Here is an 11,523-nt window from a genome sequence, read left to right on the forward strand (position 1 = left end):
GTCACAACTGCTCAACTCTGCTGTTGTGATGCAAAAGCAGCCGTAGACAATATGTAAACAAATGAGCACGGCTGTGTTCCAATGAGACTTTATTTACAAAAACAAATGGCAGGCACGATTTAGCCCGCAGGTGATAGTTTCCTGACTCTTGTAATTTATACTAATAAGTAAACATTCCTGTAACCATCAACCAAGTTAAGAACTGGAATATTGCCCTTCTTGGCCCTTCTCAATCAAAATTCCTCCCCACAAAATGTAACCACTATATTGACTTTTATGATGATCCCATCCTTGCTTTTCTTTACAGTTTTACCACGTAAGTATGTATCCTTAAACAATATAGTTTTACCTATTTTGAATATTAAATATGAAATCACCTAATTTTTTGCATCAGGACTTTTTTTTACTTATGTTTTTAAGATTCATCCATGTTGCTGCATCCAGCTTTAGTTAATTCATTTTTTTGCTATACAGCGTTCCATATGATTGTATGACTATTACACAATTTATTTATCCATTCTACTATTCATGCATATTTGGGTTGTTTCCAATACTTTGGGACTATTTTGAATAATGCTCCTGTGAAATATCTTTTGGAACACATGTGCAAGCATTTCTGTTGAGTCAGAAATACCTAGCAGTGGAATTGCTAGTATGCATTTCTTCAATTTTATTCAACATGCCAAACTGTTTTCAAAGGGGTTGTAGCAATGTACATGACCAGCAGCAGTGTAGGAGAGTTCCTGCTGCCGCATGTTGTTAAAGATAAAGGATTGCAGGCTGAGTGGACACTTGCCCCCATCTTCTCCTGGGCAGGAAACTCAATCCAGCAGAAAATTTAAAGTGTTAAATTCAGTGGCTTTTAGTATATTCACAGAGTTGTGCACCCATCACCACAATCAACTTTAGAACACATTTATTACCTCAAAAGAAACCCTGCACACCTTAGTAGTCACCTCCCAACTCCCCTATCCTCCCCACCCCTAGGCAACCACTAATCTACTGTCTGTCTCTATGGATTTGCCTAGTCTGGACATTTCATATATGAGTGGAATCGTACAATATATGGTCTTTTGTGTCTGGCTTCTTTCATTTAGTACAATGTTTTAAAGGATCATCCATATTGTAGCATGTATCAGTACTTCATTCTTTTTTATTGCTGAATAATATTCCATTGCATAGCTATACCACATTTTATTTATCCATTCATTACTTGATGGGCATTTGGATTGTTTCTACTTTTGGGCTATTATAAATAATGTGGCTGTGGACATTCATGTGCAAGTCTTCATGTGGACATGTTTTTATTTCTCTTGGGTATTTATACCTAGAAGTAGAATTGCTGGATCATATGTTGTTGGCTGACTTTTTATCCAGCAATGCTGCTACACTTGATTATTAATTCTAAGATTTCTTCCATAGATTATTTTGTATTTTCTATGTTAAAATTATGTCAATTAAGGATAATGACATCTTTTGTTCCTTCCTTTACTGCCTTTACATATTTATTTCTTGCCTTACATCACTGTTACCTCAGTACAATATTGAGTAAAAGAAGTGATAGCAAGGATCCTTGTCTTGTTCCCATCTCAAAGGGAAAGCTTTTGATGTTATACCAATTAAATATATTTACCAGAGTTTTAAAATAGATAACACTTATCACATTACAGAAGTTTCTTTCTTTGCCTAACTTGCTAAGATTTTTTTTAATCATGCACTGATACTGTATTTTACCAAACAATTTTTCTGCATTTATTGAGATAATCATATGGTGTTTCTCCTTTAAACTGGTTAATGTAACAAATTATGATTGTTATTCTTGGAATTAGCCCAACTTGATGTATTACCCTTTTCATAAGGTTGATTGTAATATTGCTGAATTTAAATTGCTAATATTTTGTTTAGGACTTTTTTTCCAACTATGTTCCTCACGGAGAATGCCCTGTGTTTTTCTTTTCTCATACTATACTTGTTGGGTTGGAATATCAAATTATGCTTGCCTCATACGTTGAGTTGGGGACTATTGTCTTATTTTGTATTCTCTGAGACATTTGTGCAATACTGGCTTTAGCTTGGTGGAACTCACTCTGAAAGTCACCTGGACCTGGAATTTTTTTTCAAAAGTTATAGATTTAACTTTAAAATATTTATAGGATTAGTTAGTTTTTTCTTTTCCCCTTGTGCCAATTTGGTAAATTGAATTTTCCTGTTAATTTTAAAATTATAAGTTTCTTAAAAATATTCTTTTATCATTTAAATATTTATAAGATCTATAGTTAAAAGAACTATATCATTCCTGATATTAGTTATTTGTGCCTTTTCTTTTTTCTCTGGGTAACTCTTGCCAGATGTTTATTAGTTTTATTTCTCTTCTCAAAGAACGAATTTTTGGCTTTGTTGATCTTCTCTATTATATATTTTCCCCTATTTTCCATCTTTTATTTTCTATTTAAAAATTTTTCTTCTTTGTACTTTTTTAGGGAATTATCTTTATCTTCTTGAGATACACCCTAAAGTCACTAAATTTGGGCTTTTTTTTTCTTAGATGTGAATTCAAGACTGGAAATTTTCATCTAAGTACTGTTTTAGCTGAATCCAGCAAAATTTTATTATTTTTTTGGTATTTTTATTATCATTTAGTTGAAATGATTTTCTACCCTATATTATGATTTTTATTTTGATTTATGAGAAATATACTTCCTAATTCCAAACATATGGAGATTGTGTTTTCTTTTCACAATTTATTTCTAGCATAATTGCACTGTGTCAGAGAAAATACTACGAATCATTTCAGTCCTTTGAAATTCGATGAGATTTACTTGACAGCATAGTAAATCATGTGTGTTTGTAAAGAATGTGAATTCTGCAGTTTATTCATATTTCTTATTTCCTTCTTTATAAAATCTCACACTACAATTGTGGACTTATTTATGTATTTATGTATGTTTTCAACTGCAATTTCTTATATATTTTGAGGCCTTCCGATAGGTGCAGAAATCTTAAAACTCTTTTATCTTCCTGGTAAATCAATCAATATGAAAAATGAATGGATAAAAAGAGATGTGCTAGGTAAAGCACATCTTACGTTCTACTTGCCTACATCTTTATATTTTAGTGGTGCTTCTTGCAAAGAGTATGCAGTTCGAGTTGTTTTTTTGATACTTTCTCACAATGTTTATTTTTTAACTGCAGCCTTTGGTCCCACTTACATTCAACGTAATTACTGATAAAATTTAGTTTAGGGCCAGCCCCAGTGTCCTAGTGGTTAAGTTCGGTGCACTCTGCTTCGGCTGCCTGGGTTTGGTTCCTGGGCACAGACCTACATCACTTGCCTGTCAATGGCCATGCTGTGATGGCAGCTCACATACAAAAAGAGGAAGATTGGCAGCAGATGTTAGCTCAGGGCAAATCTTCCTTGGCAAAAAAAAATTTAGTTTAAATCTGTCCTGTTAGTACCTGCTTTGTCATTGCCCTGTCTCTTCTATGTTTTTCTTTTCTTCTTTGTTGTCTACTATTGAGTCATTATCTTATTATTACATATTTCCCTCTGTTAGTTTGAGAGATATTCAAATTCTTGTCATTCTTGTAGTGACCACTTTAGAAATTATGACTTGCAGACTTGATTTATCAGAGTCTAATGATAATTGATACTTTTTCGTTCTGACCAATAAAAGGATCTTGAAGATTTAACTCCATTTGCCCTCCTCCTAATTTATATGCTCTTGATGTCATATATCATAATTCTCTATGTATTTGTAAATTTACATCATCTTTTTGCAGTTGATATTCATTTAGCTCAGCCTATATATTTGTCATTTTCATTGCACTTCATTCCTTTCTGCATCTTCACCATCCATTTGGCATTATTTTCCTTCTGTCTAATGATTGCTTTTCAAATTTTCCATAGTGTATTTCTGCTGGTGATATACTCTCAGTGTTCATCTGAAAATATTCTTTTCCTTGAACCCCCATTCTTGAAGAGGATGGTATGCAAGGTGGTGGACATGCTCTTTCAGCACGTTGGAAACTTATTCTCTGTTCTATACATCCTCTGACTTTAGAAGTCAGCTGTTTGAAGGTAATCTATTTTTTATTCTCTGGCTGCTTTTAAGTTTTTCTAATTGTCTTTAGTGTTATTTTTTCCTTTGAGGTGTCTGGGTATAGATTTCTTTTCATTTACCTTATTTGGAATGTCTGAGACTTTTGAATTTGAGGCTTGATGTCTTTCATCAGTTTTAGAAAATTCTCGGTTATTATCTTTTTTTTAAAATTTTTTGTTTATTGCAGTAACATTGGTTTATACCACTGTCAGTTATTATCTTAATCTCTTTAGATATTGATTTTGTCCCATTCTCTTTCTCCTTTGCTTCTGGAATGCCAAATGCATATATGTAACATCTTCTCGTTCTATTCTTTATGCCATGAATCCTCTCCTTTTGTATTTTTCATCCCTTTCACACTCCATTTGTTCAACTGTAATTTTTTGATGTAGTTTGAGGCCTTGCTATTAGGTGCAGAAAGCTTAAAACCCTTTTATCTTCCTGGTAAATCAATCAATACAGGAAATGAATGGATAAAAAGAGATGCACTAGGTAAAACACATCTTACTTTCTACCTGCCTACATCTTTATATTTTAGTGGTGTTTCATTTTGGATAGCTTTTTTTCTGACCTATCTTCCAGTTTATTAGTTTTCACTCCCTCTGTTTCTAATCAGCTATTAAACACACCTGTGGAATTACTTTGTAATTTCTAAAATTTCTATTTTTTTCATATCGTTGATTCTGCCTTTTTTTAACTTAATAGACTTTATTTTTCAGAATAGTTTTAGGTCTGCAGAAAAATTAAGCCAATAGTAGAGAAACTATAACATATATCCTCCTTCTCCACAGACAATTTCTCCTATAATTAACATCTTGTATCAGTGTGGTACATTTATTACAATTAATGAGCCAATATTGATACATTATTATTAACTAAAGTCCCATAGTTTACAATAAGGTTCACTTTTTATATTGTACAGTTCTATGGGTTTTGACCACTGCATAACATCATGCATCCACCATTGCGGTACCATATGGAATAGTTTCACTGCCCTAAAAACCCCCTGTACTTCATCTGTCCATCCCTCCACCAACTCCCCTTCAACCCCCAAAAACTACTTGATTCTTTTTTTTACAGTTTCCAATTCTCTGCCAAAATGTTCAAGCTTTTATTTCTTTGAGCATAAGGAACGTAGTTGTTTTATAATCTGTGTCTGGCAATTCCCATATCTGGAGTCTTGTTTCTACTGTTTGCTGTTCCTATGATTTCTCATTAATATCATCTGTCTCTTGTATGCCTGGTAAGTTTTTGTTTGTTTCAATTTTTTTTTTCAATTTTTTTATTGTGGTAAAATACACATAATGTAACCGCTTTTAAAAGTACAATTCAGTGGTATTAAATATATTCATATTGTTGTGCAACCATCACCCCTATCCATTTCCAGAACTCTTTTCATTTTGTAAAACTAAAACTATAGACTCATTAAAAATTAACTCTCTCAATTATCCTTGGAAATTTCTATTCTACTTTCTGTCTCTATGAATTTGACTACTCTAGGTACCTCAACAAGTGGACTCATACAGTGTTTGTCTTTTTGTGACTGGCTTATTTCACTTAGTATAATGGCCTCAAGGTTGGTCCATGTTGTAGCATATGTCAGAATTGTCTTCTTTTTTAAGGCTGAATAATATTCCATTGTGTGTGTATATACGGCATTTTGCTTAACCAATCATCCATTGATGGACACTTAGGTTGCTTGTATGTTTTAGCTAATGTGAATAATACTGCTATGAACATGAGTGTAGAAATATCTCTTTGAGACACTGCTTTCAATTTTGGGGTACACACCTAGAAGTGGAATTGCTAGATCATATGGTAATTCTATGTTTAATTTTTTGAGGACCCACCATAGTGTTTTCCACAGTGGCTGTACCATTTTACATTCCCACCAACAGTGCACAGGGTTCCAATTTCTCTACATCCTCACTGACACTTGTTATTTTCTGTTTTTTTAAGTATCCTTCCTAATTGTTGTGAAGTGGTGCCTGATTATTTTTTATTATGTGCTTGACATTATGTTTGAGAAATTGTATGTAAAGTTTAGGATAACGTTTTCTACCTCTACAAATGATTTGCATTTATTTCTGTCAGGTGCATGGATGCTCTAGCAATGGAGTATGAGCTTAATCTATCTTCAGAGCTAGAGATTTTCTGAGTCACCAGAGAATTGAAAATCTAGTTGTAGTCCTTGCTAGGGATGATTTACTTTTGGTTTACCCTTACTTCTCAAGATCAGACTTTTGTGGTCCCTACCTAAGGTAACGAATTAATTTAGCAGGGTACCCACCCTTAGCAGGCTCTGGACTCTGACTTTTGTCCCTCTATGATCATGAGGCTTTCAAAAGTGCAGCTGAGTCTCTGAGTCACTCATCCCAGCTCAATAAATACCCCCACACCAAAGCAACTCCAAATGTGTCGCTCACCCATCTGGATTCCTGGCTTTTCCAAAATCTTGGCCTGGTAACATTTCAGTATCATATTAGCTCCCTGATGCTCTTAAGTTTTCTAAAAATATATATATTTTGTTCACCTTTTTAGGTTGTCTTCAGCAGGCCAGTTAGTCTGAATTACCTAGTTGTTATCAGCTGTATTTCAGTTGTTCGCCTCTCCTTCCCCATCAGATCTAAAGCTTATTAATGTCAGGGACTGTGCTGTATTCATTTTTGTATCCACAGAACCTAGGACTTATATTGTTTGTGCCTGATCTGTTTTTTAGGAGCTTACTAAATATTTGTTGACTGAATGCATTCTTGAAGTGGATTAATTCCTTCTGATCTGGGGGAAGATTTCAAAAGAACACTTGTTTAATGTCAAAATCAAATTTGCGCAAGACAGTAAAAGTGGATTTTAGGGAAATGGCCAGGGTCAGATAGCAAAATAACTATGCAAGAAATACCAAGGTAGGGCAAATGAAAAAAAATCAAACTATAGGCAAAACAGACAGGAAGAAGGCCTAGGCTGTAAGGTAGTAACATAGGGATAACATTGGCTAGCCTTCAAATTTCCATGAACAGGATTTTGTTGATTACGATTTTTTCTTTTAAAAATGCTGTATATCATCGTCACAAATTGCTTATGAGATAAATAAAATAGCTAAGAAAAATGCTTGTTGATTCCAAGCTACACATAATTCATTTGATGACCACATTGGACTTATTGGTGCCCATGTGGCCTAATAGTGCATGAACTTTGGGAGTCAATTAAAACCAGAGTTGACACTTGAGCACGCAGCTTGGCCACTATGTGATTGTGAGCCATGTTCTCAACTCTGTAAGCTTCATTTCCTCACCTGTAAAGGGGATGAGAACGGCTTCTCTTCGTGGCTGTTTGTGAAGATTAAATGATCTGAGACAATGACAGTCAGGTGCTCACTGAATGTAGGCCGTGTTATCGTCTTCATCCTATGCTGTGAGCTCAGCAGTGCGTCAAGCAGGCTGCAACCACTCCTCCGAGGTAGATAGCACAACACCTTCCAGAAAATAGGCATTTAAAATATTTATTGCTTATTTCCTCTTGGGGATGAAAGAAAATAAGAGTGGTAATTTCTCTCTTTCTGGTCCCAGGGCCTATTCACTTGGGACCAGGGTCCCTAGCTCAAACCGACTTCCACTTCCCTGGGGCCCCTCTCTAACCCAGCAGGCACTCTGCCTCTAAATTAGTGCCCACTGATTATTTTTAGTTATTTATTTATAATTCTAATTATGTATTTAATTTTAAATTAATTACTTAAATAATTATTTAATAATTAATTATTCCAAACACCGTGATACCATTTTCCACACTGGGCTAAGGGCTTCCTTGTTGCCTCCTAGTGCCTTGAATTAGCTGAATACGTGTTTCTCTAACTAAAAATTACTTAATATTTTTCTAAATAAAAATGACTGCCTTCCATGTCATTGTGAAGATCAGGCCTGTTCTCTGTCTTTGGTAACTGGAAGCAATTTAATCCACCCTGGTGATGTGGAATAGTTGTTTTAGTAAAATAAATAGAGGATGCCTCGCCGTGAGTAAAGTGTCAGATTCTGACTGGTGAGATTAAAGATAAGGTCCCAGATGAATTGCAAAGGGTTCTACTAGATTTTATGTCTGCTAACATCACTGGATGATGCTGATACAGAATATCCAATGTCATGCTCCCTGCAGAGCAGCCCCAGCGATGGGCCAGCCTGTCTTCTCCCCATCAGCTTGCTTAAGCCTGGAAAAGCCTCAGTTTCCCTTGTCTGCCTGCTGTCTTTAATCAAAAAAGCCTTTCAGGCTTGGATCCCTTAGTGGCAAAAATCTCTCAGCTCCCTCTGACCCAGGGTAACACAGAGGAGGCAGGAGAATTATCTGAAGGAACTGGAAGCAGGCTGGCCACAGAGCACTCCAACTGAAGTCCCTATGGGATGCTAAACACAAAACAAGGACAAAATAACACAAAGCAGATGAAAATGCTGGCTCACAACATACTGGTTGATATCAATATGTTATCAGATATCAAAAGAATTAACAATACAACCTTTGGAAATGAGTACTAGAGGGAATAAATGTCAAATAAGAAACGGGGAGAAAATTTTATGGCTTTTAAAAAAATTTGTGTCAAAGCATAAAATTCAAAAGGTTAAAAACATGACTTTCAGGGCCAGCCCCGTGGCATAGTGGTTAAGTGCCCACACTCTGCTGCTGGCGGCCCGGGTTCGGATCCTGGGTGCGCGCCAAGACACTGCTTGTCAAGCCATGCTGTGGCGGCGTCCCACATAAAGTCGAGGAAGATGGGCACAGATGTTAGCCCAGGGCCAGTCTTCCTCAGCAAAAAGAGGAGGATTGGTGTGGATGTTAACTCAGGGCTGATCTTCCTTACAACAAAACAAAACAAAACAAAAACATGATTTTCATACAATATAGGTTATTTAACACATTAGTGAGAGATTCAGTGAACCATTAAAGCTGTTTTAAAGAAGAATTAAGAATTTATTTACTTAGTCAGGAGAGCATGCTGAAATGGCTTTGCTAAGTGTGTCAGTTTGCTAGGGCTACCATATCAGAGCACCGCAGACTGGGGGCTTAAACAACAGAAATTTATTTTCTCATGATTCTAGGAACCGGAAGTCAGAGATCAAGGTGTTGGCTGGGTTGGTTTCTTCTAAGGGCTCTCGTTGGCTGGTAGGTGGCCATCATCTCCCTGTGTCTTCCCTCCGTACGTCTGTGTCCTAATCTCCTCTTCCTGTAAGGACACAAGTCAGATTGGATAGGGCCTACCCATGTGACCTCGTTTTAACGTAATTACCTCTTTAAAGACTCTATCTCCAAATACATTCTGAGTTACTGGGGGTTAGGATGTCAACATACAAATTTAGGGAGGACACAATTCAGCCCATAACACTTTGTGTTAGAGACAAAACTGGTTAATGTTCTAACAGGGCAAGAAAATTGTAACCTTTGGTGAAATTTTGTTTACCAGACAGAAATGTTTGTAAATCTATTAGACAAAAATCTAGAATTAAGAATCCGGGTCAGAATCAGTAGTAATTAGTACCTCAAACAAAGCTACAGTCCCTAGAGAATCAAATAATCCTTCAGCAGACCTATTCAACAACGTCCCCAAATAACACTGAAAGGAAATGCAGACACCTTTTATTGTAATCTCAATTTTGCATAGTTTTTTTCCATGTATAACAAATACAACAAAAACGTAAAAACAGACAAGCGATAATGCAAGAAGTTAGGAAACTAAGTAATACTCAGTGTGTATTGGAGACATTGTCATCTTGAATTATACTCAGTGGAATTTCTCCAAGATCAGGTTATTTGCAAAATGCATTTGATAACATTGAAACTATTTTATTGCTTCTTTCAATTTATATACAGATTGAAAAGTTAAAACAAAACTTATAATAAATTAGTAATTATTCATTCATTAATTTAGTCACAGGTTTAAATTAAACGTTATACTGTGGGAAAAAATGGATTTGAGAAGGTAACATTAATTTTTTTGTAGATGCTTAAACTGGTCTATAAAAACATCTATAAAAAGTGAACAATTAATGTATGTTACAAATAATTCTGTCGTAAATGACAATAGAGCCAACTGAACCTCCACTCCAGCACTTTCTTAGCCATTAACACCACGCTGGTTTAAACTGACTTTGATGTGACCTTAATGTGTGACAGATACTCACCAGCACTCGCCAGTCACCTCCAGGTTCCCCAAATTATGTCAGATGAATGAGGTATTATTGCTTCTCTCTATGGTGTATAAATGAAGAATATTCTATGCATTTTTGAAAAATTCAATCACATACTTTATTTTTCCCCTCATTAGTAATAGCTTTCTTCTTATTATTATAAAGGCAATATACTTTTGTTGTTAAACAAACAGGAAATTTTATCCCCTCCCCTCTTTTTAAACAATAGAGCAATGAGTAAAATTCTACCGAGTTCTCTATACAAGTGGATGATTCTTTTCTTAGTATATTTTCCTAGACATGGAATTCTTGGATTAAGGAGCATGCATGCTTAAATTTTTAATAGATACTGTCAAATTGCTCTATAGAAAAGTTGTTCTTAATTTTCCTCCCATACACAGTGTTTGAGAATGCCTGACCATTTCTCCATATCCTGGTCAACAGTAGATATTTGTGGTTTGCTTTTTAAGCGAATGGAAAAAAAAAAAAATGTCGCTAATCTAATCAGTGATTTTTTTTCTCTTTTCGGTTTTTTTTTTTTAATTTTTTGTTTATTGCAGTAACATTGGTTTATAACATTGTAAAAATTTCAGGTGTACATCATTGTACTTCTATTTCTGCATAGACTACATCATGTTCACCACCAAAATACTAATTACAACCCATCACCACACACATGTACCGAATTATCCCTTTCACCCTCCTCCCTCCCCCCTTCCCCTCTGGTAACCACCAATCCAATCTCTGTCCCTATGTGTTTGTTTATTGTTGTTATTATCTACTACTTAATGAAGGAAATCATATGGTATTTGACCTTCTCCCTCTGACTTATTTCACTTTGCATTATACCCTCAATGTCCATCCATGATGTCACAAATGGCTGGATTTCATCGTTTCTTATGGCTGAGTAGTATTCCATTGTGTATATATACCACATCTTCTTTATCCATTCGTCCCTTGATGGGCACTTAGGTTGCTTCCAAGTCTTGGCTATTGTGAATAAGGCTGCAATGAACACAGGGGTGCATGTACCTTTGCAAATTGGTGTTTTCAAGTTCTTTGGATAAATACCCAACAGTGGAATAGCTGGATCATATGGTAGTTCTATCGTTGATTTTTTGAGGAATCTCCATACTGTTTTCCATAGTGGCTGCACCAGTTTGCACTCCCACCAGCAGTGTATGAGAGTTCCCTTCTCTCCACATCCTCTCCAACACATGTTGTTTCCTGTCTTGTTAATTATAGCCATTCTGATG

At 35.5% G+C, this 11,523-nt stretch overlaps 1 long non-coding RNA gene across 1 annotated transcript; it reads right to left on the reverse strand.

The window, feature by feature from the left end:
* Positions 1–9,030: 9,030 nt before the first annotated feature.
* On the reverse strand, positions 9,031–10,322 carry LOC147912067 (uncharacterized). Its single transcript, XR_015550297.1, has 2 exons — positions 10,262–10,322; positions 9,031–9,306 (listed from the first exon to the last, which is right to left on the reverse strand). It is a non-coding gene; the product is annotated as an uncharacterized LOC147912067 (long non-coding RNA).
* Between the last annotated feature and the right edge of the window lie 1,201 nt (positions 10,323–11,523).

Source organism: Ceratotherium simum, chromosome 40, assembly GCF_057802395.1.
Source record: "Ceratotherium simum simum isolate JZ-2026a chromosome 40, ASM5780239v1, whole genome shotgun sequence".
NCBI classification, from domain to species: Eukaryota; Metazoa; Chordata; class Mammalia; order Perissodactyla; family Rhinocerotidae; genus Ceratotherium; species Ceratotherium simum.